Source organism: Panicum virgatum, chromosome 1N, assembly GCF_016808335.1.
Source record: "Panicum virgatum strain AP13 chromosome 1N, P.virgatum_v5, whole genome shotgun sequence".
In the NCBI taxonomy this organism is placed as follows: Eukaryota; Viridiplantae; Streptophyta; class Magnoliopsida; order Poales; family Poaceae; genus Panicum; species Panicum virgatum.
Window position 1 is genome coordinate 16,770,228 of NC_053145.1, and position 27,815 is coordinate 16,798,042.

Here is a 27,815-nt window from a genome sequence, read left to right on the forward strand (position 1 = left end):
AGAAGAGTGGCTGATCATTTAGAACTTCATCCATGGCCCGAATCAGCAAGCCCAGGACCACGTAGACGCAGCAGCGGGTGGTTCTTTCCTCTCTCTCGATGTTGCAAGAGCAAAGACGCTGATCGACAAGATAGCTTCCAACCAAAGTTGGAAAGGAGAAAGGCAGCCAGCTCGTCCCATGAGCGTGCATCAGATCGACACGGTCGATATGTTAGCTGCCAAATTGGAACTTCTGATGAAGAAGCTAGAATCTCCACACAGGAGGTTAATCAGGTTTTGGAGTCTCGTATGACATGTGAAACATGTAGCGAGACTGGGCACTCGGGCACCACATGCCCATTAACTCAAGAGGACGCGAACTTCGTTGGGAGTAACACTAATCCCAACTCAGGATTTCGTCCTCAACAGGGTTGGAACTCCAAGCCCAACCTCCCCTTCGGTCAACAACAGGGTATGAACTTCAATAACAGTTTTCAGCCCACATTAAAAGACCTAGTGTATGGCCAAAAGCAAATTAATGAATTCAGGAGGAGTTACGAATTCAGAACATTGAAGCCCTCATTGAGTTCCTAGAAAGTCTATGGATTCAGGAGGAGTTACGAATTCAGAAGGAAGCGAAGCAAATCAAGCTTCACAATCAGAGGAATGCCAAACAAAGAATACAGCGTAAGAAATTTCTGGAATCACAGAAGCCAAAGGTTGAAACACCACCCACACCCAAGAAAGTGTGGCGGAAGAAAGTGTCATCGCCCAAGACTCCATCCGATGACGACAATCAAACCAAAGGAATGGAGAGTCCGGCTCCGGACTCTAAACCCGAGCCCTCGCCATGAGGTACGTGGCACATATCCATCATTGCATTGCATATAGGATAGGTTAATTTTTCCTTGCATAAATTTTCTTTTCATCTTGCATAAGCATGTTTGAAATTTATCCAACACATGTTTAAAATTAGAAACTTTGCATCTCTAGAACTTCATAAAAAAATTTTGAAAATTTTTGGCCGAATTGTAGGCCGGCCGGCCCCACCTTCTTTCATCTGGCAGGGAATAGCAGGGAGTGGGATCCTAGAGTAAAGAAGAAGCAAGTGACAAAGGGGGGAGCACTAATTGTGCTGGATGCAGGCCGCACGGCCCCATGCAGGCTGGCTAGCCTCTCCCCTCCGCTCACGTCCCATCTCCACCGATGACAGCACGTTACCTGCAGGTCTAGAGGAGTAGAGTCTCGACGTGGATCGTTTGCCACCACGCAGGAGCCGACCGGCCTGCCCCAGCCCGGCTGGCCTGGCCCTGGCGCCCGGCTATAAAAGCCAGTGAGAGCGACGATCTTCAATGCACCAGAAGCTCAGGTTCAAATGCCTCAGCCCGAGCTCCTTAATCTCCTCTCCCTTCCTTGAGTTTCTTTGCCTAATTGAGCTCTTTTGAGTTGATTAGGTGGAGAACTTAAGTGCTAGCTCGCCCCAAGAATAAAATTTGAGTAGTAATTAGTGAAGTTCATAAACCAGAAAACACAAAAATATTTCCCCTCTAAATAAAATCATGGCACGCTGAACGTTGAACATTTGTAGTGGTTTAACGCCCCACAAGAACGACTAACGACTAACACTGACCCTCTTCTTAACCTCTTGTTTCCTTCGGGTATTGCTTATACTAACCTTTTGCAGGCACCATGCTGAATCAAGCCAAGGAGAAGGTCAAGAAGGTACTCTTGAGAAAATCGAGAAGCTCACGGAGTTCATCTTCTTCTCGGGATAGCATGTCGATCGACTCCGGTCACCGTTCACACACATCTTGGGAAGAAGAAGAAATTCCCGCAGTCCCACGAAGCCGTTTCCGCATCAGGATCCTAACGATGGTTGAACAAGTCATCGTCAAGAATGACTACGAGCGGCAAGCACTCGAGTTACTGAAAAGGCAGATATACGCCCACGCCAAGAGGTTCGAAACCCGCTTCCTCATCATGACGGGACTCTTGCAAGACATGAACCAAGCTTTCACTGCCGTCGGATGGGAGAACTTCGCCGACATCGTCGAGCCAGATTCGCAACTCTTGATCATGGAATTCCTTATGTCTCTTACCGTTGAAGAAACCAGCACTGAAACTAAAGTTTACTTTTGGTTCTTTAACAAACAATTCGAAATGACCCTCCAGCAATTTAGTGTCGCTTTGGGTTTTAATAAAAGATGCATCCTTGACCCCAACACACTTGTTGAGCGCTATGAGTATGACCGCAGCTCTTGGTGGAGTATAATTTCTAATGAACCCGTGAGTAGTAAGAACAACATAGTCTCAATTCATAATCCTACTCTGAGGTTTCTCGCCAAGTGGCTCACCATGGTTGTGCACTCTCGCACAGACCTTCGCCTCTGTAGCTTGCCTGAGCTGCAGTGTCTGTACGCTATGGCGAACAAGATTCATTTTTCGCCCGGTCGGAGCATGCCTGCTCATTGGTAGAAGATGATTTCGGGCAGAAGCCCCATCGACATAACCCCATTGGTCACTCGTGTGGCAAGGTATGTCAAAGCGATGGATGGCGCTGAAGTCACCTTCTTGCCTGAGACGAAGGCGTACAGATACGAGGTCGGTCTTGAGCATTTTGTGCAAGGGCACATGATACGGGAAGGGCCAAAGAATTCTATCTTTATGTGTTACCCCGGGTACGATAGGGAGATTGAGCTTCCATGCCTGAGACTCTCTCTCTACTAGGTGAAAAGTCTAACATTGCAGATGGAGAAAAGAGAACTCGCTCGATGGAGTGTTGCAGGCCCACAGACGAGGAGCAGGACCCGGTGCGAGCAGGCCAGAGCAGGTCCATCACGACAGACACCCCCGGTTCATGCCTTGGCACAACCGAGGCCGTCCATGCAGAACATGAGCTTCGAGGAGGCGTACGGGCATTACAACTATGACCCGTATCAGGCCGACAATAGCGGATTCGCCGGTGGGTAAGGACCGTACTACCCCACAGGTATGCATCCGTCTTATGGTCCACAGGTGGGTCCCTCATCATCAGCACGCTTCAACTATGAGGACCCGATTCTTCGGAGCATCACGGATCTTTCGAACCGCATCAGCACCCTTGGTACACAGCAGCAGCAGATGCGGGACACGATGGCACACAACACCCAGCTCACTCACCTTGGGCTGAGCTCCGCCTTGCAGTACGATGTCTCGAATGTCTTCATTCACCTTGGGCAAGACTATCAGCAGTCCCAGCCATACCAGCCGTACCAGCAGTCCGAACAGGAGAACAACGACAACGAGGAGGAGAACAACGATGACAATGAGGAGGACAAGGATGATTATCAGGAGGACCCTGACGAGGGAGAGCAGGACTCCGATGAGGAGGACTGAGCTTCATCGAAGCTTGGGGGTCACACTATCAGGTAAGTCATCACACCCGTCCTTTTTATTCAGTAGCCATGCCAAAAACAATAATAATAATAATAATAATAGTAATAATAAATAAATAATCTCATAAAAAAATTCCATGCTTTGAATAAAATTTATATGAGTGGAAATCCGTGTAAGCTCTTACTTTGGAAATAATGAATAGTTTCTCTGTTTAAACCCTGTATGTGCCTTGTTTATAGCTTTTTACTCTTCTAGTACCTGAACTAGTTGGCACATATTAGTTCCACTGAAAATCTGGTTGTGTGGAGGCACGAGTTTAAATTCTAAAGTCTAAGTTGTTGCGGTATTTGGGATAGCCCAAACCGGAATTTAAACTGCTTTCTCTAGTAGGGAACCCTTCGGAATTCTTTTAAAATTAAAATTCTGGTAAAGGTTTCCCATGGTTGAAATAACCCATCCAGAGCCTTATATTGCATAAACCGTTTGAGCTATCTGAAGTTACTTTGAGCTTTGTCGAATGGTGCGTCTACTTCGGGAATGGTACTTGCCATCTACAGGTCTTCATCCCCCATAAACTCACAATTTGCTAGCCCAAAAATATCTGGCCTATCAGTCACCCATTCTGGGTATTGGCATCCATGTTTGCCAGCCATACTCCCTCGCAGTCACAATCTCAATACCTCAGTTCATCCCACAAGAGCTTCCCAATCAAAACTCCAAAGAATTCAAGTTATATTAGCAAGGGAGAGTGGAGTTATCTTCTCTAAAAAAAAGGAGAAAGGAAAAGAAAGAGAAGTCTACTCTCCATTCCTAAAGAGTTGCAAATTATAGAGTTCAAACAAATTCAAGTAGGAAGCCATCTACATCATTTCCACACAACCTCCAAATATTCCATGTTCCATGAGACCTAAATTTGGCTAAGTACCGACCCCGTCATGGATCACTCTTCGGCTGGGCAATACAGGTAACCAAGGTATGCAAACATCTTCCTACCCATAAACTCCACACATTAGCTTTAGAGATAGGAAGAAGATGGTCAGATATCTCGACCATAGGTGAGGATCATACACTTTGAGCGACTCGAGAGTACCATTGGGAAACTCGAACCTCTTTTGAAAAAAATTCTTATAAAAATCCGAGCTGGGAACCTAAACAGGTAGCAGGGAACATTAAAGTGAAGGTTGTTCAGTCCAACAACCGCCCAAGACCGAGGGATGAAAAACGAATACGCCCCATCTTCTAGAACCTTAGGTATGAGCCAACTTTTCATAAGTATAGACGGGAAGAGTAATGCGCTGTACACAAGGTACCTACAAGGGGGTAAACATTGAAGCAACTCCTGATCCACCGAGCCTCAGTTTAAGCTTTGCTCGAGGACGAGCAAAAGTTTAAGCTTGGGGGGGCTGTTCACGGCCATAAATTCACATTCTAGCCGTCAACTTCTCGGGAATAACACGAGCTTTACACTATGTTCCATTCATATTTTATTAATTTCTAACGAGTTCCACAAGTTTTGGATGAGTTCTGATTTCAGGTGAACATCTACCAAAAATGGCCAAATTTGGGCAAAAACCAAGGCCAACCGGCCTCTCCCAGGCCGGCCGGCCTGGCACCCTGAAGACAAGGTCCCGGCTTCGAACTGGTGGCAATGTGACAAGATCATAATGCCCTGAGTCGAGGATTAGGTCTCGGTCTGATTGGATGGATCGAAAGGCTTGCACAAAGGATAAAGGACCCACAACTCAGTACCAACTTGGGTCCAGGGCAGCGATCTGTTGACGGTCGTTAAGTGCGAAATATGACCGTCAACTATACTCATAAAAGAAGGAAAACTATACCTCTTACTCACATATTTGTATCACTAACCTAGCTCCCTAGCTGTTTTCGAAGATCTATGATTTCAGGAGAACAAGTCTGGAATAAGAAGAAAACACGACGAATGCACAGACAAAGTCGAAAACGATCGCATCCTGCGTAACACATGCAAAGGAGGCCCACAAACCAGACCAAACCAACCAACCAAGCTCCGGTACCGACCATCTGACATCAGGACCCACCAGGTAGTGTACCAGAGAAAGGTGGTGGCCAGAGGTGGCACAGGGGGGTCGGCCGACCCCACCTGGCATACAAACACGATGAATTTTGGCAAGAAGGCTAATCTTATCCTCCCAATGGCGGTTTGGCATGTTTCCATGTTTAGAGATGGCGGGAACCGACCTCAAGAGCTGTAAAAGGGGCCTCCCACCACTCTCATCACATACACCACTTGAAGGCCTCTCTCTTACACTCACTTGTGACTTGTACTCCTTAGGGTAGTGGAGATAGGCTAATACTTCATCTCCTTAGCGAATCCAGTTGTCCTCGGGGTCGGCGAGCAATCCTCGGCCTCTGGTATGGCTTTGCATTCCGACTTTTGTTATGCTCTTCATTCTGAGTTCGTTCTTGGTTATCTTGCTATGTTCGTAGCTTGCTTAGCCTTGATCTGTGCTTTATCAAGTTATATTAGTTGCTTGCTTAGACCAGATGATTTGGGTAAGGATATCGGTTCATTGTGCTTTCGGGCTTGCCTTAGCATCTTACCTGTCCATCCGAAGGGTGGGGGACCCGGGGGTGCTAGGGTAGTGACCTCATATATGAGCATAGTGCCCGGGTATGCGGGATCCTTCGGATATGACGAGGCTCCACGGTGTGACTGGGGTAGACTGCATGTGGTGATAGCACTGTCAGTCCACCGGGAAGCTGCTTCTCGGTTAGCGTACTCTCCGACGTTCGGGTATCGTGTAGGAGTTCATGCAAAGATGAAACGGGGCTGGATTTTCTCCAGTGTGGGTCATTCTCCCCGATGTCCCTAATTTCCCGGCACCTGTACTTCTAAGCATGTAGCTAACATAACTTATCTGCTAACATGAATAGTATACTAGGAATCTGTGCCTATGCTCCCACTAACCTTAGGATTGCTTGTTTATTTTTAATTCATGAGAGTTGGCTGTTCTGTGTGTCATATTACCCCTAATTATCCATTATTTATCACTTACCCCTGTGTAGTCAGTAGTCTGCATCTTACTTCATACGTGTCATGGTTATGGAACTAGTAAATATCTTTACACAACCTAGCCATCCCTTAGGAAAATATAAATAACGATACCCTGAATACTTCCGGGTGAAATGCTACAACGGTATATCCGTGCGCTTGCGGATCCTTCTGTAAATGTTAAGACATACTAACATGGCATTTCCATGGTGGCATTGCTAGGAACTAACCCCTCCTAGTGGCGACGCTTAGAAATGTCAACAAGCATTTCTAGCGCCGTTGCTGGGGATGGCACTAGGTGTAAAGATTTTACTAAGCACATAGACTTGGCAATATGAGTAAGAGGTAGCTACTACTTATACAGGCTAATGTGTTTATCTTTTTGTTTTCTTCTGATTGGATGAAAATAGGGTAGTGTATGTCTAGTTTCTCCTTGCCGACAAACTTTGTTGAAAATCCCGAGAAGCTCGTGAGAAGGGTATGACCTCGCGTCGTCCCTCCTCCGATCTCGCAGTGGACAAGCGAGCCAGCTTTCCAAGCACCAACAACAATCACCGAACCCATGGCTGAGAAGACTCTCCACGACTTCTCCGTCCCCTCAGCTGCCTATGTGGCAACTGGACCCAATGTTGATGTTGGGGACATGAACTTTGAGCTGAAGTCCAGCCTCATAAACATGGTGTAGGCTAGCCCATTCTGTGTCAAGCCGAATGAGGACGCCAACGCCCATCTCCAGAACTTTCTGGAGCTTTGCAAGACCATAACTATACGGGGCGTTACGGCTAACGCCATTAGGCTCAGCCTGTTTCCGTTCTCCCTCCTGGGGAAGGCGAAACAGTGGTTTTATCAGAACAAGGAAGCCGTGAGCACGTGGGACAAATGTTCCACGGCGTTCCTCGCTAAATTCTTCCCGTTGGGCAAAACAAATGCCCTACGTGCACTACAAAAAATCTGTTGATCCATGACGATTGAATTTCATCACAGATCACTGAAAAACCGTCATAAAACAGCATCTATGACGATCTCAAATAACGTCATTTATTGAGCGTCATAGATCACACCTCATGACGTTCCTTAAATTTTCGTCATAGATTACTTGATCCATGACGTTTTGAAACCGTCATAGAATTCTCCCGGGCCCCCAAAGCCCAACCCAAACCCAATTTTTGTGATGAAAATAAACGTCACAAACAATATAATTTTCGTCACAAATTCATTTGCCACGTCACACATTGATGACATGAAAAATGATGTGGATGGCAATAATAATGTGCAAATGACGTGGCTGCTGGCATGGAAAGTAGTGCTGATGTGGCAGCTGACATGGATAATGCGTTAGCAGCCCATTTGTTAATAGGCCCATTTTAGAGCTAGGGCCATTTTTTGCAGCCCAATTTTGAACTGAGCATCAAATTGGGCCCAATTCTCAACCCTTTTAATAGAATAGCTATTTTAGTCTAGAAGATATACTAAAATTTTCAACCCATTTACCACAACATCAAATCAAATAGAATATCTCATATTTACATTGAGAAGCACATCAAAATAGCAAGTTACATGCTGTCATCTTGCATCAAAAGCAATATACTAGAAACAAAAATAGCAAAGGTTCCAATATTTGCCTCGAATTTCCCATGTCTTCGCATTACTTGTTTCTTGTTCCATTTCATCCTAACATGGAAGGGCACATTGCCAAATATTAATCAGAAGGCAATATTTGTGATGGAAAATACTGAAACTAGCAGATTTTTTAAGCATTCTGCAGGATAAGAAACCATGGAAGCACTCTGACACTAGAAGCACTCGAAGGAAAAAAAATCTGTACCATCTGTGCAAAGATGGATCGAATTCCTATCACTGCTGAAACATGCAAAGGAATAAAACTGAAAGCTCAACTAATCAGAAAAAATCCCTTAGGAGTTCAATTCACCTGAACACTCGTCGAGACCATGGTTATCTTTATCCGGATCAACTGCCCATGCACCTCTGTTTTTCTTCTGGCTGCAGCTGTACAATCCGTAAAAAACTTAGACAAGTGACTAAAAGAAAACCATTCAATCATGATGCAGATAACTGATAGGTCAGAGGACGCACACCTAAATCAGAGAACTTGGATAAGCATATATGAGGAACACTCTATTCCTAGCAATTTTAAAGCTTGGCAGAACAATTTCCTTGGACAGAGAATGCACACATACAAGTACCTAATGTTAACTGTGTACCATTAGGAGCTACTTGAGCTTCTCAGAAGTCAGAACTGATGAGCTGTTCCCTCTTGATCTGCACACAGAGAAAGACCATTTTTTGGAAAAAGAAACAACTTATTGTCAGACATCAGCATACACATTGAAAAAAGGTTAGCACACAGTTCATGAGGTGTGGGCGTAGATTATTTAAATAAACATAGAAATGATTTGAATCTAAACATAGAAGACTATGTAGGTCCTTATGCAGGAATGCACTAAGATTTTAACGCTGCTTCTTAGCGCCATGAAAAGGAGCTGAAGAAGAAATAGGCTTAGTATCCTGAGCTAAGTCACTTTATTGAAAGAAAAGTGTGATTCAATATTTCATAAAATGAAATGCACTTGAACTATCACCATTAGATATGCAAAAAGTGCTAGCTCCCATTACTTTTTAGCACGAAACGTGTGTACTAAGCAGTAGCTAACTTGGTTTAACAGGTCCAAAACTGTATTCACAATTCACAGAAGTCAATATCACATTTTCGCACCATTGAGAAGTTCTAATATGTGGTGAGAAAATACATTTAATTTCTGGAGCATTTGTGTTGCCTTCTCTGTGAGCATCTTCTTTGTCTTGTGTGTCAGATGAGGTAATTGCAAACTCAGATAAAATGGATTGCTAAAAAAATTCTACATCGGGTAGGCTATTCAGAGGACGAAGTAAAGAAGAGAGAAACTAACCTAACACTGCCAACACGCCGTCACCTCAGTTCTCTTGCCTGCCCTCCACGCCCCTGCTATAGCACCAGGACCTACCACCAGCAGCAATGAGATCACGAGAATATGCAGTCAGAGTCTCCATAAGGGTTTCGCGGCTCCTCAGAAAAGGAAGGAGAGGCAAATGAGGTTAGGTTGAGCGCAAGCGCGACAGGCATCGGCGTCCTCCTTCCGAAAGCGGAGCAGGCCGAGTGCCGACGGCCTCCTCGCACCCTCGCCCCTTTGCCCACCCGCGCGGGTAGAAGACACGATGGCGGCGACTTGGTCCGCGTCGACCATGCGAGCGCGGCAGGGCGCTGAGTCCGCAGGTGGGACTGCGAGTCGATGCGGGCCCGCATGCGGCGGAGCGTGGTGTTGCCCCCCCCCCCCCCCCCCCCCCCCCGCCACAGCAGCTTGGATCCTGGCGGCGGCCGCCTCCTCGACGGCGCAGCCATCACCACGACGTCCGCGGCCATGACAAGGAACGCCGGCAGGGAGAGCACCGACGCCCCAGCGAGCAGCGTGGAGCCCAACCGCTCTAGGACGTCCTGCGCCTGCCACCGCCGCATCGCGGCGGCCACCACGCCGACGCTCCTGCCCCCGGCCGTGCGTCCGGGATGCTCTGCACACGCAGCAGCCCAACTCGGCCGCCTGGGGATGCGGGTTGGAGATCCGTAGTCGCCAGGGGAGGTGGAGATCCATCGCCGCTACCGGATCTTTGGAGGTGCAGGCGTGGGGTGCTCGGGAGGAGAGGGAGTGGCGCAGCGCACGGTGAGGGGAGGGGGGGAATGGATGTGAGGATTTAGGGTTTCAGCTGATTTTATACTATGTGATCACGATTACAGCCGTTGGATCGAAAATGGATGGTCAGAAATAATTGGGACAAGTAGGCCGAGCTACAAACAGCCCGTACCTAACAATTTTTTTTTCCATTTTATTGCACCATTGTAAAGTAACATATAAAACTAATTATCTTATATATACCAATATATTTTTTATATATAACACACTACCTATAATCTTTTCTGTAGGAGTTTCAAGAATTTTCGAACAGATTTGGTATTTTCTACCATTTAAATGAATTTTGCATGCTTGATGAAAGTAATTACTATTTGAACCACAAGTATCTTAAATAATATCTAAAAAATCTCGAAAAAATATATTTAAGTATATCCATTTAATTATAGCTCATATCTTAAAAATGGAAGAAAATTTTAAATGTTTGCTAGGTATAATTCAAACTTCTATTTGCAACCTTGTAACAAAATAATGATAATAATACCTAAAACTTCAACAAAAATTCTATAAATTGGCATAGAATCATTTTAAGGATGCATAAGCTTGACAAAAAAGTTTCATAAGATTTATGATAATTGGAGGATATATTGTTCACAAAATGGATAGATCTCTCACATTGTTTCCTACAACTCAAGTCAAACTTTGAAATTTGAATACATCATAACATTTTCGAACACGTATCCACATCAAATTTGGATACAACCTTACATTTGCTATAATATAAGAAAATATTAAGCTACATTAGCAATTGTTATGTAAAAAACATGTTTTTTCAATTCACCATTTAGGTGGAAGAAAGCAAGCCATATGAAATTTTTTTGAAAATAGCAATTAACATGCAAACAAACACTATTAAATGAAAAATCATGACTTTAGAAAAATCTAGAAAAAAGAAACATCAAATTTGGAGATCATACAAGGAAGAAATACTAGTTACAAATTTTAATTCCGGATCAAAAAGAGAAAATGAACTTTATATGTGTTCTTCATCTCACTCGATGTAAAACAATAAGACTAGAAATGGATGCCTGTCACAATAGGAACGATGGTGCAGTGGTAAGTGCCACCATTTGTAGAGGAAAGTTCCAGGTTCGATTCCTGCATCCGCTGTTTTTTCTCTCTGGCTTTTCGGTATTCATAAAACATTTATTGCCTATGGCCTTCACAAGCTAAGGTTTGGCGCACTGGTAGGGCGGTCGACTCTTGTCTTGGTGGCCCCGGTTCGAATCCCCATTTGCGCCTCTCTTTTTTCTGAATTAAAACATGGGCTACATATGTATTAAACACTTAATACCTGGCACGTAGTTGCAAACATTGTTGTAGTGTAATGGAAAGGTGGGTGCCTCTTGCGCTTGTGACCAGGGTACGAACCCCTCCACCCCTTGTGCCACTTTTTTTCAAATTTAAGTCATACTAACTAAAAAAATAATGCCTAGCATCCCATGAATGAGAGCATAACTCATTTATTTTCCTTTTAAGCCATACTGATAATTTAACTAAAAAAATAACGCCTAGCATACCATAGTTGAGAGCATAGCTTGGATAAGAATCAAACAAGAGAAACAAAACTTGAATAAAAATGATGAATGTCAAAATATATAGTCAAAATAACTATGACGATTTCTATGACATTAATGTTAAAATATGTGGGCTCAATTATGACGAATTCAATAAAACGTCACTAAGTTTTGGGCCTAGGGCCCATACCTTCAAATTCATGACGAAAATTTGAAAATTGTCATGGATTATATGCAATTGTGACGCTCCATTAAAATGTCATAAAATTTTCGTCATAGATCACCACATTTTTTGTAGTGGTGGAAGAATTTCAAGTTTCCAGCACACAGAGATGGAATCTATCACTGAAGCTTGGGAGAGACTCCACGAATACATACTCGCTTGTCCTCATCATGGGATGGATGAGTGGCTCGTACTTCAAAGCTTCTACAATGGGCTAACAACAACATCCAGAGCCCATCTCGATGCTGCTGCTGGAGGAGCCTATCTGGACCTGACGATTGCCAAGGCTACGGCCTTAATTGAAAAGATGGTCTCCAACCAGGGCTGGAACGAGGAGCGTTCCCAGCCCTAAACAAAGGGCGGAATGCATACCATCAAGGAGATGGACATGCTCGCCGCCAAGCTGGACCTCCTACTGAAGAAACTCGTTGAAGGGAACCGGCAACAAATGTCTGTTCCTGTCCATCCCATGAACTCATACTGAACGTGCGAGGTTTGTGGTGACGGTGGACACTCGGGGAATGACTGTCCTGAGACCCGTGAAGATGCAGCTGACATCAACAACAACAACAACACCGGGTTCCGTCCACAAGGAGGCCGGGGGTGGGGTCAGGCATGCCCACCATTCCAAGGAGGAGGTAATAACTTCAACTCAAATTTCAATTCGAATTTCAATTCAAACCAACCCTCCTTGAGAGACCTTGTCTTTGGCCAAGCTAAAATCAATGAATCTTTAAACAAAAAGCTTGCCGCCAATGATAAAATTTTGGAAAACATAAATGCAAAAGTTGAAACTCTTTCTTCTGCTCTTAAAAATCAACTAAGTTTCAACAAAATGATAGAAACGCAACTTGCGCAAATAGCTGCTGTTGTTCCCTTTTCAGAAAAGATAAATGCGGTGACCACGTGGGGTGGTAAGTCAACTCGTGATCCACCACGTCCTAACCATGCAGAAAAAGCAGCAAGGCCACAAGTAGAGGAGGAAGAATCTACAGAACCTGATGACTCTGAAGAACCCAAGGAAGAAAATCCACGGAAAACTTTTGATACAAGCTTCCTCCCGTTTGCCTCACCGTGGACGAGCAGTTCACTCGTTTGTTGAGATGATCCAGAAGATACATGTCAACGTCCCATTGCTGGATGTGATGCATGTACCAACTTACGCCCGCTACATCAAGGACATCATCAACAATAAGCGACCGCTGCCCACAATGAAGTTTGTCAAGCTTACGGAAGAATGTAGCGCTGCTATGCTCAACCAACCTCCAAAGAAGAAAGAAGACCCGGGATGCCCAACGATCAATTGTTCGATTGGCACTCAATACTTCTGCAATGCCTTGTGTGATCTTGGGGCTAGCGTCAGCGTAATGCCCAAGGTCATCTTCGACAAACTCAACTTCACGCATCTGACGCCGACACCGATGCACCTCCAGCTAGCAGACTCTTCGGTCCGCTACCCAGAGGGAATCGCTGGACGTTCCAGTCAGAGTTCGAGATTACATCATCCCAGTTGACTTCGTCGTGCTCGACATGGAAATATCAAAAGAGACACCGCTCATCCTTGGGCGGCCATTCCTGAGCACTGCCGAAGCACACATCGAGTGGGAGTTGGAGAAATCCGCTTCAACATCAATGGGAAAGAAGAAAAATTCCCGTTCCGGCCCAAGAAGGAACAATGCTCAATGATCAACATCAAATCCGGGCCAAGAACACAAGAAGAGGCCGAAGTGACCACTCCCAATCAAGACACTACGACCACACGATCCATAAAAATAATCAAGAAGGTGTGGCATAAGGTCACAAGCTCGTCCTCGTCCAATTCTCCAAAATGAGCCGAGTAATGGTAATCACAGCAGGAGAAAGGTCACGCTCGTCAGACTCAAAACAACGAGCCCTTGCCGAAGGTAAATCGGTACGTATCTCATATTTACTTTTCCACCATTTTACTTTTCTCGAATTTTTCGATTTTTCCCACTGCATATTTAAATTTTCAAAACACTCTTATATGCTAGAAACTTTTCTAGCACTTTTTCTGACTTTCACAAAAATCCAAAAATATTTTCGAGCATGAAAATCCTTTGAAAAATGATTTTGAACATCTTTCGAGACAAAGTTTGGCCGGGCACCCAAGATTTCAAAACATAGAGCCGTTGGAAGAACACCTGGGCCCTGGATGTTAGCCAGGGGCCCCACAGGGGGGCCGGCCGAACCCTAGGGTCGGCCGACCCCACCTGTCAGCTCCCCCCTGTCAGCTTTTTCCAACGGCTACTAGACGTTATGCCCATCTTCTAGCCGTTGTGCCCGGGCTGCTACTCTTTAAATAGAGGCCGAGAAGTGAGTGTTGAGCTCTCACACTCAACTCTCATTCACTCACTCCCTCTCAAACTCAAACTTTGCTCTCGGGTTTTCATTGGATTTTTGCTCAAGACTTGAATTCAAGAGACCTCTCTCTCTCATTTCTTTGCTGCAAGAAAGAAGAAGCAACTCACGGGTAAGAACATTCATTTCGATTTCACCAACGTAACCCGTTTCGAGTCGCATGTGTTTTTGTTCCATCATGAAAGGCTTAGGGCGGAAGGTCTCCGGCGCATTCAAGAAGATGACGGGTGGAAGTTCATCCCATTCTTTGGGTGGCTCAAGCTCGTACACACCCGAACCTACGCCTACACCAAGCACGATGGACTATGAGGAAGAAGAACAGTACAAAGAGATGCAAGCCGAACCGCAAGCCGAGATCATAGAGATTAATGCAGAAGATGCACCGTACCTCGACTTGCGGGATGATCATGAACGACAAGGCTACGCCATCCTCAAGAACAGAAGCTTTGTCCACACCCGAGCATTCGATCCGGACCTCCTCATCAAAATAGGTATGTACGAAGACTTCTCTAACATTTGGCATGCAATTGGATGGGATAACTTCGTTCCCGTGGAGGAGTACGGTTCTCGACTCCTCACCATCCAATTTCTTTGCACTCTTCGGGAGGTGGAAAATGGGGTTTATTTTCGACTTTTCGGGAAAGAGTATTTGCTTTCTTGGAAAACTTTTGCCGGTCACCTCAATTTTAACAAACGCTGGCCGATTTCTCTTGATCAAGCTTGCCGCGGTTTTAATCGTCATGAATTTTGGGGCCAGATTTTGGGTCAAGTTGTCCATGGCAAGTTCGCACCTCTATGAGGCGATATTCATAATCCAATTCTTCAGTTGATACACAAGTGGTTAACCATCACTCTCTTTTAGAGAGATGATGTCCGACCCGTGCGCAACGATGAGTTGCTCATACTTTATGCCATGGTCAACGAGATCAAAATCTCCCCCGCGCAAGCTTTGGTTAAGCAATGGCTTTTGAATTTCAAGATGACGGGTCCTATTGAGTGCACTTCTTTGATTACTCATATCGCTATACGTATCGGTGCCTTAGAGGGGAATTCTATTCCTTTCATTGAGGGCGACCATACGTATATCGACAAGGCTTATCTGATTCAAGGTCACACACTCAAGAAAGGCCCGAATGACTCTTTGATTTTCTTTTACTTTGGCTATACAAATGAGATTACACTGCCCAATGCAGAGTTTCATTTGTATAATTGTCATTCGCTAACCATCCCTCTTGTTCCACGAGAAGGAGGTCGTAGGCATAGATCTTCTGGTTTGCCTGGCAGGATACCAAGAAGCAGGACCAGAAGGGAGGCAGAGCCGACACCACCACCTCAATAGCCACATTATTCACATCAGTATGAGGCCGGTGGTTTGTCATGGCATAGTGCCAGCACTGAGGAGTGGACATGGCAGGCGCCAGGCCGCCGGTCCACCGGTTCCAGCTCCAGTGGAGCCCCGAACCTCATCAGACGGACGTCCTCGTCCCGAGGTTTCGGTGCCATCACCTAGCAGCTAGGTGAGCTACGGGTGCAGGGCGACAACATACAAGAGACGCTGAACCAACACATCGATACTACCCAAGCATGGCAGCGTCACACTGGTGAGAGAATCCACGACATGGAGCAGTTGCAGTTGCAGCGACAGAAGGAGTGGAGGGCATACTGCCGCTGGACGGGTTTCAACCCCGATCAGCCGTAGTGAGCCTGAAGCTAGCTTGAGGGAGGACCCCCACAAGAGGTAACTTGTATCATTTTCTTTACTGCTTTCATAACCTTGCATGAAATTCATAAAAATTTTCATAACTAAAAACAAATAAAAATTTGCAAAACTTAGAACATACCAAAAAATATTTCTTTTAGTATGTGTAGTAAGCATGGTATAAGTTTTTCTTGTTGAGATGATGAATAGTTGCTCTATTAATTTCCTTCATATGCTTAGTTACAACTTTATGCTCTACCTAGTTTTGGGTTTGTTGGCTTAAAATGTTCAAACCTTAAACTTGAAACTTGTGGGTAGCAAAAAGCATGATCCAAATCTAAGCTGTTGTGAGCTATGATATGGTTAGGTAGAGTTGCTATGATCTTCTCTTATGTGATGCTTGATATCAGGAGTATTTAATTTTGAAAACACAAAAATATAATAAAGTTCCTCGGTGATATGAAATTCCTATCCAAAGCCATATGTTGATTTTCATTGCAAAACCATTCACAGATGCAACTTGCTATCTCATTGAGCTTTGTCAAATTGTTGTGACCCTTAGTGAGATTCATTTCATACTCCCATGATCAAGATCACGTACATGTTTCCACCACATACTATGCTTCTATACTAGAAGTAAGCAAAAATTCATCCATCCACAAAATAAAACTCCAAGTCCATGTATGACACCTCTCTCTCAAAAATATGTCAAGAATATGGGGCTATGCAAAAAGAAAATAAAATATGCATACCCAAAGAAAGTATTCCACATGCTTCGGCATGTCAAAAAAAAAGAAGAAGAAAAGATGCATACCCAAAAAAGGTATGCCACATGCTTAGGCATGTCAAAAAAAAAAGAAGAAGAGAAAAAGATAGCCCCTTATCCAAAAAGAAAGGAAAAGGACAGATGGTGCATACAAAAGGAGTTCATACACCATCTACCAAAAATATCCACACACTTGCACATCTTGATCAAGGTTTATGACATGTTTCTCCTTTGGATCCAGTCTTTGACTTAGCGAAATATAAGAAGCAGATATGCGTTCAAATCCTCCATACCTACAGCTCCCCAAAAATAGCCATTAGAGATAGGTTGAGGAAGAAAGGCACAATAAAATGCCTTGGTAAGGAATTACACACATTAAGCGATCCGAGAGATCATCCGAGGAACTTTATAAATTTCTTTTGAAAAACTTTACAAAACCTCCGGATTGACGGTTGAACTAAAGATCAAGAAATATGAGCACTCTATGATATTGTTCTGACTCTCAACCACCAAAGATGAGGTGAAGCTATAAGATCCACAGGAGTAAGGTAAGAGGTAAGAACAAAAGGCCAACTTATTCAAAATGAAGGTAAGAGGCATTCGGTTGTGCCTAAGTATAAGTTGGAAATTCAACATTGTAGCAACTCCTGATCAACAACGAGCGCCTTGTTTTGCTCGGGATGAGCAAAATGCTAACTTGGGGGTGTTGTTGACGGTTGTTAAGTGCGAAATATGACAGTCAACTATACTCATACAAGAAGGAAAACTATACCTCTTACTCATATATTTGTATAACTAACCTAGCTCCACAGTTGTTTTCGAAGATCCATGATTTCAGGAGCACAAGTTCGAAATAAGAAGAAAACACGACGAATACGCAGACAAAGTCGCAAACGATCGCGTCCTGCGTAACACATGCAAAGGAGGCCCACAAACCAGACCAAACCGACCAACTAAGCCCCGGCACCGACCATCTGACATCAGGACCCACCAGACAGTGTACCAGAGAAAGGCGGTGGCCAGAGGCGGCACAGGGGGGTCGGCCGACCCCACCTGGCAGCCAAACACGATGAATTTGGCAGGAAGGCTGATCTTCTCCTTCCAATAGCGGTTTGGCATGTTTCCATGTTTAGAGATGGCGGGAACCGACCTCAAGAGCTATAAAAGGGGCCTCCCACCACTCTCACCACACACACCACTTGAAGGCCTCTCTCTCACACTCACTTGTGGCTTGTACTCCTTAGGGTAGTGGAGCTGGGCTAGTACTTCATCTCCTTAGTGAATCCATTCATCCTCGGGGTCGGCAAACAATCCTCGGCCTCTGGTATGGCTTTGCATTCCGACTTTTGTTATGCTATTCATTCTGAGTTTGTTCTTGGTTATCTTACTATGTTCGTAGCTTGCTTAGTCTTGATCTGTGCTTTATCAAGTTATATTAGTTGCTTGCTTAGACCAGATGATCTGGGTAAGGATATCGGTTTGTTGTGCTTTCGGGCTTGCCTTAACATCTTACCTGTCCATCCGAAGGGTGGGGGACCCAGGGGTGCTAGGGTAGTGACCTCATATGCGGGCATGGTGCCCAGGTATGCGGGATCCTTTGGATATGACGGTGCTCCACGGTGTGACTGGAGTAGACCGTAGATGGTGATAGCCTTGTCGGTCCGCCGGGAAGCTGCTTCTCGGTTAGCGTACTCCCCAATGTTCGGGTATCGTGTAAGAGTTCATGCAAAGATGAAACTGGACTAGATGTTCTCCAGTGCGGGTCATTCTCCCCAATGTCCCTAATTTCCCAGCACCTGTAGTTCTAAGCATATAGCTAACGTAACTTAACTGCTAACATGAATAGTATACTAGGAATCTGTGCCTATGCTCCCACTAACCTTAGGATTGCTTGTTTATTCTTTATTCATGAGAGTTGGCTGTTCTGTGTGGGTCACATTACCCCTGATTGTCCGTTATTTATCACTTACCCCTGTGTAGTCAGTAGTCTGCATCTTACTTCATACGTGTTATGGTTATGGAACTAGTAAATATCTTTACATAACCTAGCCATCCATTGGGAAAATATAAATAACGATACCCTGAATACTTCCGGGTGAAATGCTACAATGGTATATCCGTGCGCTTGCGGATCCTTCTGTAAATGTTAAGACATACCAACACAGCATTTCCATGGCGGCGTTGCTAGGAACTAACCCCTCCTAGTGGCGACGCTTAGAAATGTCAACACGATCCACCACCGTGGCAAGATCACAAGAACGCAGAGGAAACGTCGGCACAACAGAGGGCCGAGTTGGGCCAGAGGGAGGCCAGCCGGCCTCCCCTAGGCCAGCTGGCCTACAACTGTCAGCGTTCGGGCCACGCAACAAATACCGACCTCAGGAAGCAATCAGGGACGTCCGTGCAAAGGCGGTGGCCAGATGGCCTCACCCCCAGGCCGGCCGGCCTAGGGGAGGCCGGCTGGCCCCATTTGGAAGCCCCTCAGGCTAGGTCTTGGCGTGGAAGTTAAGCTCAACCGCCTTACCTGCATACAACTGACGCCAACTGCAGTACTGGCCAGGAACCGACCTTGAAAGCCTATAAATAGAGAACCCATCCATCACTTGTAACACACACCATTGGAGCTCTTCTCTCTTCACTTGTACTTTCTAGAGTAGGTTAGTAGCTTGGGAGTTAGAGTCGAGTCGAGCTTGCTCGGGATTCCGGAGTCGTCGGAAGTCTGGTACAGCTCTTGTATCTCTCTTTTGACATTATCAATATAAGTTATCTTTTTTACTTTTCTGAGTCAGCTTTACTTTCCGCTGTATTTTATTTACTCGAGTCTGAATGTCTAGCTCGAGCGCGGAAGTTTTCCTTTAGCTTTGGCTAAGTTATCTTTCTAAGTGATCGGGATCTTATCTTACTGGTTTTTTCGCCCGGACTAGAGTATCTCAAGTTAGTGCTCTAGGTTGTGGGGGATTTCTCTCGAAGGCTTCGAGAGAAATCCTAACACCGAGTGCAGACGTGGTGTCTAACCTTAGTGTTAGCTAGAAAGTGTGTTCCACCCCACGGAACCATTGTGGTAGTCAGTAGGTGGTGACAACCCTATCCGTCCTTTTGTAGGCCACCACGTTCGAGTGTTTTCATAGTAGTAGTGCAGGATGTCGTTGGACTCCCCTCTCATCTCTTTCTGAAGTCCTTCCTCTTCCAGCCGCCGAGGTAAGCTCTGCTTTTCCGAGAACTAGTTAGGTGTTTAGTCTGATCTAGAGAGGCTAGCTCGATAGTTCAGAAGTGTATTAGGTGTCTTTTCTTGCTCGTTGTCCTCACAGTTGTTACCTCTCTAAGGAGTTGAACCTCCGTGTGTCACTCGGTCATCGCCTGGCCATTTATCTCACTTAACTATCTAGCTTACCCCCGTCTAGTCAGTCGGTCGATCAAGCTAGTACAGTTAACACTCAATTTATGATACTCTTTACCATAGTGCTTCCCTGAGGAAAAATACAATACACTGGAATACTCTAAGGTGAAGTGCTACAGCGGTGATTCTGTGCGCTTGTAGAATATCTATTCTATCGGGTATAAGAAACGCCAACAAGAAGTGGACACAATCTGTTGTGTATCAGCATTTCAGCACTTTATTTGGAATCGAAATTAACAGGGCACAACATTAAGCAGCATAGCCTATGAAGAGGTGGACACAATCACAATACCAAATCGGTTGGTGTTGAGCTGGAATACCAATTATGTGACTACTGACCAGTGTTGGCGGTCAATTTCGATGATTTTTATCACCAACATTTCTCCGGATTTCATGCTTTTAAGGCTATAATCTTGCCAAATTCATTTACTCTAACAAGTTCCATATGTTTTGGTGAGCATTTGAATGCAGGAACTAAGGGTGCAAAAAAGGGGCCAAAACTGGGAAAATTCCCGGGGTGGCCGGCCTATCACAGGTCAGCCGCCCTTGCTATGCCGGGCGGCCTAGCCACTGTGGAGTTTCAAGCTCAATTTTTGTCAGAGTGCTGATAATCACAAAGCCAAGCCATCTCAAATTGCACTCGTCCAATATTTACATCCTACAGTCGAAAGGCTTGAACCATGGATGGACCCACACGTAGTGGCTAAGCTCAGCCCCAATCTCGAAACCATCTTCAAGAAGAATGTGCAACCGTTGATCAACATGCCAGTGCATTGGAGGGACAAAAAGCTGCAGGAGCCCGGCCGGCCGGCCTACTAACTGCCACTAAGACTGAAGCAACCGTTACCAACCTCCAGAAGCAATCAGGAGTGTTCACAGAGAAGTCGGTGGGGATTTGATGGTGCCCATAGGCCGGCCGGCCCCACATGTCAGCCTCCCAGCACCATCTTTCGCATGGGAGTCAAGCAATTGCCATACCTTGTACCAGACACAAACTTGCTTCATACCGACCTCCAAAGCACTATAAATAGCAGCCCTTACCTCACTTGTAACACACATCATTTGAAGAGAAGAAGAGTCTCTTGTTTAGTTCACTACCTTACTGTAGAATAGGGAGAGTGTGAGCAAGGCCGGTCCTGATTTGGGGGGCCGGGGGGAGCGATTAGAGTTGGGCCCCCTATAAGGAATAGTAATAATAAAAATAGCGATAATAATTATATACATAAATTTTGCTAATAACACACAATGACAAATTTGGGCAGCTAAACCGAGTGTACATGTGTGTCACGGTACTCCTAGTCACTTTTCTTTGGAAACAATTGTATGGAAGTGTATTTGCAATTCTGGCACATATTACGTGTGCAACCTGGCCGTGTAGGATCTTCATGGTAGCTTCGACCCAACACATGGGGAAGAATGGCTACCAAATAAAGTCACCGCCTCACGGGCCATGAGGTCTTTCTGTAAAGGTTACCTACCGCGAGCACCATCCTTGAGAGTCGTACCAAAGCTCGTCGTATAAGTTTAATTATATTTGACAGCTGTTTACTTTGCAGTGATGACTAGCACGCAGATGACAGCGGAGACTCGTGATTTTGTAAGAAGTGTGGAGCCAAACGGACCACAGACAGGGCGCCGTGCGGAAAATTATACAATAGTTGCAATGGACATCAAAAGCAGATGTATGTAGTGGGTTTGTATATATTGAATCGACACAGGCATCTTAAGTTTGTACGACCACCTGCTCTCCACTATCGAACCAGGCATCTAAAGTTTCAAAAAAAAAACCAGGCATCTTAGACCAATATAACTATCAACAGCCTCTATCAAAGAATGAAGAAACCTTGTACAGTCACCATGTGGTTAGATATATCAATTCCTGTTCTTGTTACAGATATACCTAGCTATTGTTGTCGTTTTTTTGTTGGAGAATACTTGCTCGGCGGCCGGTTGTTCACGGCTAGTGGTGTGACGTTAGCATTGGACGTTTCAGCAGTAAAAGTTTTCATCATTGCCCTAGTTGAGTGGCTCCAAAGAAGACCTATTTTGCCAATGTACTGGCGTACAATATTTAATGCTCTGAAGAAATATCCTTAAGATACAGGATTGGTTTACAGTCCTACAGTAACTTGAGTGGTTTGCTTATGACCGCCGCAATCACATGAATACATGCGTATCCTTGTTCAAGAAACATATGCTCTCTTATGTCTCATATAGTTTCATTAAGCATCACCCAGAAGAAGAAGAGCCTGTCAGCCTGCCGCACAGCGTCAAAAGAATTCTTGCCGTCGAGCTTCATCGTGTTCTCGATGAAGATGGCCCTCAGCTAACCAGGGGCACCAAAACTCTAGAGAGAAACCAGGTTGGGTCTGAATTCTCATGGATCAATAAGGAGACTCAGAATCACACGGACACCATCCTGATGTGGCACATTGCAACCTGGTACTGCAACATATTTGACAAGGGAATCGACTCTGATGATCATGAAGCTGCTACAGCATTGTCAGGATACTGAGCGTACCTGGTGGCATTTCTTCCAGAGATCCTACCAGGGAAAAGCAAAAACACGATGACGGTGCTTCAATCAGTCTTGAGGCAGGCACGAAGGGGTATGTCTCCGGAGGAGGAGGATGAGCGCACGAGGCTTCAACAAGTCTTGCACAAAGCAAAAGATCTACTAGGACTAACAAGGATGCTTAAGGAGGAGAAGGAAAGTGCGATTCAAAGATGTGAAATTTCAGGTGATAGCCTGACGACCTTCCAGAAAGGTGTCAAGCTCGGGAAGCAACTGATTGATCAGCTCCAAGTCGAACTGCGCTGGAAGGTGATGGCAGAGTTCTGGGCAGGGACCATCCTGTACATCGCTCCTTCCGATTCCAAGGAAACTGTGGATGTGCATGTCGATCAGCTGGCGCAAGGCGGGGAGTTCCTGACGCATCTCTGGGCCTTGCTCTCCGTCGTCGGCATCCTGAAGCAGGCGAGGGAGGAACACGGTGGGCCACAAGGCGAGGTTTGACGCGCTCAACTGCCAGAAACCTATCTTCCCTGCTGCTGTCGTAAGTGATCTCTACATGCTGTTGTCTTTAACCGTTCGGTCCATATGGTTTAATTATTTCCTTTTCTTTATAATAAATGTGTCAATTGAAACTACGAAAATTCTTATCTGTTTATGTATGAATATTGATGGTACGTGTCCTTAATTGGTTCCACTATTTCTTATATCTCAAATGTTTGGGTCTTAATTAAATGGGGTGTATCCAAAATTTGGAAACAAATTCTCGTCGCTGTGTTAGATTACTAGGGAAATTCATGTTACAGTTGAAGGTGTTTGAACAAAACAAGGTGGTTCGGAAATACAAAATAAATCTGGATATTCAAAATACATATCTGCTTAGTAAATGGTTATTTAATCTATGCAATGAAAAAGGCATTGGGCAAGAGTCGCTGAGAAGCCGAATGAAGGTGAAGGATAAGTTTCTTAGCTTCAACATTTTTCACTTAAAGATAGTTCACAAATAAAATTTTGGGAAGACATATGGCTGGTCCCAATTCCCATCTCTGTTTAACATGGTTAGCTGACTGACATATGCTATGGTAGTGAAAGTGCTTAGCACCACACCACTAAATATCTCTTTTAGGAGAGCATGACTGGCTCCATACAATGGATAAGTTGTTGAACATTAATTTACAAGAGGGGAGGGATACCTTCACATGGTCCCTACAAGCTAATGGCTTTTTCACAATACACTCTATATATAAAAATCTTGTTGATAGTGGTATAAAGGTTACACAAGAGATTTGGCATGCGAAGATACCTTTAAAGATTAAAATCTTTATATGGTACTTGAAAATGGGTGTGTTACTTGCAAAGTATAATTTAGCTGGGCGAAATTGGATTGGAAGCAAAATTTGCAGCTTCTGCAATCGGGATTCACTTAGTTTTTAGTTTAGCACCACCAAGATGATTTATTTCATCATTGGTTAAAATAAGGGAGTCATAAACCAAAAATATGTTTATAGAAACGATGTTGTTTTAAACAAATGTCAATACAAACTTTTTTGCAGGTTTTATTCAGGGGAACGTATTGGCTACGTCATTGGCCATAGCTGTAGCGCAGTGAGAATCGAAAGGGGAGGATAAGGCATGTCGCTTGCTGGAGATGTTGGCTCTTTGTTTCTTTACATCTCATCGATTTTTGTTTACGGATTGGCTTTCAATAAGCATATTTCATACTTTAAACGTTTTGTGAGAATGTTGTGGTTGCTACAGTGCGTACTAATGTTGGCCTGACACCTCTCGATGACGAGGGTGAAGTTGGATAATCATTTCCATTGTTAAAAGAACTTATTTATCTTGGCGTTTGGGTAAAAGGTTTGCATACGTTTACAAATAGTTTATCTTACCTAGAACGGGATTGTATGGTTTGTGTTGTCTCTAAGCAAAATATTGGAAAGCCAAAATTAGGGCTTCTCAAGTTAATCTCATGTTGGCTATAGAATAATTTCCATGCCAATACCAAATCGTGGCTTCGAATCAAATGGAAGCTAAAGTATTTAGAGAAAATTATCTACTTGGTTCTACTAAACTTAGCTCTTCTTTCTTTGATTTTTTCCCAGAAGTTCCCTATACGACATCATAATTTCATTTCTTTCCTAAAATAGCTCTTCTGTTGCTTCGGTTAGCTACTGCCATCAATTCTCCATGCAAATATTTACGAACGGGCCAAAATGCCCCTAGCCAAACGATAGTGTTAGAAACCGATTCATGCTCTGTTCTCCCGTAGAAAATCCACGGCGGCGGGGGCATGGATTCGGCGCAGGAACCAGGCGGAGGCGCGGCCACCACAAACGCGTGTTGAGGTGTAGACGCAGCAACCGGCAGGAGGGCGGGAGGCGGAGCTCGCGCCTCCACGGGAGGCGTGCCGGGGGTCGGCGCTCGCGCGTCCATAGACCCTGTGCCGGGAGGCAGCAGGCCGGCTATATATCACGCGCGTTACAAAAGCATGATCCATCCCCTGAAACGGTCCACGTACAGCCTATCATTTCCTCCTCCAACTCCTGCGGTTGGAGGTTGTTGACAACTTGGTCGTAACTCTGGTGCTGTAGCCTGTGCGGCAGGAGTCCGACCGGTTTGGCTGGTCCAAAATGAGTCCGAGTACTATTAGGATTTCTATAGATTTAGATCAGTAAAAAAGATTTCTTGCGGGATAAGTTCATCCCACACTATAAATATGAAGGGTTATGGCCAATTGAGTCATCATCCAATCGATCAAAAACACATCAATCTACTACTTTTCATTACTTTGTATTATTTTTTGTCTTCCTCAAACCCTAGCTTTTCCAACCCTCATATTTACTGTTCTTTCTATGTCTCCGCAGCATCTGAAAGCGTTCTACTACTATTAGCTTTGCCTGCCGATACAAGAACAACCCTGCGCGCGCTTGCCCTGACAGAGTCCCTCCCGGGCGAGCGTTCGTCGGTCGTCGCCGATCTTTACCGGCGACCAGTTTGATCGGTCCCCTTGACCGGTCTGACCACCCTGTATGGGAGAGCTACATCGAGCTTCTCCTCGCGCCGTGCGTTCGAACGCAATCGTGTGTTGGCGCTGATTCGGCGCTAACAGGGTTACTGGTGTCTGCTACTCACCGCCGGCTGTAGGCAGTAATTATGCAAATGTGAGGGAGTAGGGATGATTTTCTGTGAATTTAATAATTTGGATGTATATATAGTTCGTGTGTTTTGATTCAGTTAGACAGTTACTGAGAGACTCAGAAAAAATATTCCAATCATGTTTGGATCCAGTAATTGAGAGCGTCTGAGACATCCTATAATTTTTTCCACATTTTTTTATGACTCGGAACTTTTTCATGTACAGCCTCTTTTTACATCAGATCGATTCAATAAAACGAGATCCATTTTTTATATACAGATCATAATGCTTATGCATACACAGATTCAGTAATCAATAGATTGTGTTAATCAGTATGCCACGTAGGCTAGTAATCTATTGCAAATTTGAGGAGGACTGAGAGAGGAGAGATCATTTTCTATGAATTCAGTAATTCAAGAAATCATTGGTAACTAAGTAACGTGATGAGTTCAGTAATTAATGAGATCATTCAACCAAAATGAATGAATTTTTTTATCATTTTTTCCTGACATTACTGAATTGCATCAAAGCAAAACAAGCGGAGAAAAGTTAGAACATGAGTAGTAGCTCAATTACTAATCTCGATGTTCAATGATGGTTCAGTAATTTCAATCACCAATTTGCTGGCTATGGAGATGCCCTAAACTCCATTTCTCCAGGAGACCAAAATTAGAACAAAATCAGTTGGGGTAGAGAGATGTGGGAAATCAGAGAGCTGAATTACCGAGGAAAAATGTCCATTACCTAATAATCAAAACAAAATCAGAGAGATTTGGTGGATGGCGGAGCAGCTGCTTGATTCGTAGCACACATCAATTTTCTTGTAATTTTGATCCTCGTCGCAGCAGCAAGGGCGGCCGCGCTGGCCTTGTGCGGCCAGCCGGCAGGAAGCCTCCGCCGCTGGCATGCTCGTAGCGCGCGCCTGCGCCGGGCCGTGCAGCCGCCACCACCGCGCAGCAGCACCCCCGCCCCGTGCCTGCTCCTCGCGCGGCCTCGCATGCCGTCGATCCGCGGAGGCCTCGCGCGCAGCCGCGGACTCCGCTCCCTCCGACCCGTCAGTGGCGCGCCGCCGCGGCCTCCGGCCCCTGCGCTGGCTCAAACCCGCGCGCCCAAAGGGTAGTCCAAGACTACCCTAAATTTTGGTCCAAAATCTTTTTACTGCTTAGCATTTGTGGTCCAAATCAAAGAAATGGCCCAACAGGCAACATGCAAATACTAGCCCACCACAACTGCTGTCCGCTCGCTCCACTTAAGGCCTGATGCGCTGTCCGTCGCGGCCCAAATTTGCTGTCTGTGCTGCTCACCCACGTGGCCACCCGCCCGGTCTGCGTCCAGGCTCCAGCCGGTTTAATTTGCTGCTGCCGCTATTTTTACTGCTCTACGCTTGAGGCCATGCAGCAATAGCATCCCAACGGAATTGGTTGCTTAACGATATGTGTAAATTTTTAAGGATTGACTCCAGTGTTTAAGTATACATTTAGTTCCTTCAAATCTCACAGATCTCTGTGCTTATTAGAAAGTGATGATAGTTTTGTCTATTAGATGCCCTTTTGTAGTTTTCATTGTTATTTCAAGTATAAATTATATCGTTTTTAAATGAATTTTCCATCTCTTAATCTATTATTACTTAAATTTTTACATTGTAATTACGCTAATTAGTACCTATTTTTTGAATTGGAGGTACCATTGGAATTTTTAAAAATATTATTGTACATTTGCTTACTTTGTACTTGTATACACCAAAGTGTATGAGAATATTGCAGTTGCAAGATGGAATTTTGTAAAAAAGATATTGTATTATATATTGAAATTTTTAGCTAGGCCTACCCTAAGTTTAAATCCTGGGTCCGCCACTCATGCCGAGGAATTGCTGCTCGCGACTCGTGCTCGCGGGACGCCTCATATGATTGTATTCTCCTACTCGTATGATTGTACCCTTGGGTCTTGCTGCTCGCGGCTCGTGCTCGCGGGACGCCTGTCACCGGCCTGCATATGTCGCCTTACTGGCCCTGCGCGCCGACGATTCAGGGTGGTCTCGCACTCGCCGCTCGCTGCGCT

At 44.9% G+C, this 27,815-nt stretch overlaps 1 long non-coding RNA gene across 1 annotated transcript; it reads right to left on the reverse strand.

The window, feature by feature from the left end:
- Nucleotides 1-7,852: 7,852 nt before the first annotated feature.
- LOC120655361 lies at nucleotides 7,853-9,720 on the reverse strand. The gene is made up of 4 exons (XR_005667441.1): nucleotides 9,313-9,720; nucleotides 8,590-8,665; nucleotides 8,316-8,392; nucleotides 7,853-8,056 (listed from the first exon to the last, which is right to left on the reverse strand). It is a non-coding gene; the product is annotated as an uncharacterized LOC120655361 (long non-coding RNA).
- Nucleotides 9,721-27,815: the final 18,095 nt, after the last annotated feature.